Raw genomic sequence first — 410 nt, 5'->3', positions numbered from 1 at the left:
AAAATAGTTGAAAATACCATATTAATTTAAAAATGACATTTAAATTTCTTCCAAGTCTTCTTACTTTATTTTCCATAATATTTGTTTGATGTGAAATTAAAGTGCATTAAGATAACTCAAATATTGGCCAATATCTTCTTCTTCTCTTCTTTATTGGCGTAGACACCGCTTACGCGATTATAGCCGAGTTAACAACAGCGCGCCAGTCTTTTCTTCTTTCGCAGAACCTTTCTCTCGAAAACTCGCGACATCGACTCATTAGTTGTTGTCATCGTCCAAGCCTCTGCACCGTATAGCAGGACTGGAATAATGATAATGATAAATACTATCAGTCCGAAGTAGCACCTGTTGGCAAGAGTTATTCTGCGTTGGATTTCCAAGCTGACATTATGGATATGGGATTATGTACA

The sequence above is a fragment of the Bactrocera tryoni genome, chromosome 4 (genome assembly GCF_016617805.1).
Source record: "Bactrocera tryoni isolate S06 chromosome 4, CSIRO_BtryS06_freeze2, whole genome shotgun sequence".
In the NCBI taxonomy this organism is placed as follows: Eukaryota; Metazoa; Arthropoda; class Insecta; order Diptera; family Tephritidae; genus Bactrocera; species Bactrocera tryoni.
Note: the sequence above shows the minus strand (reverse complement) of the source record.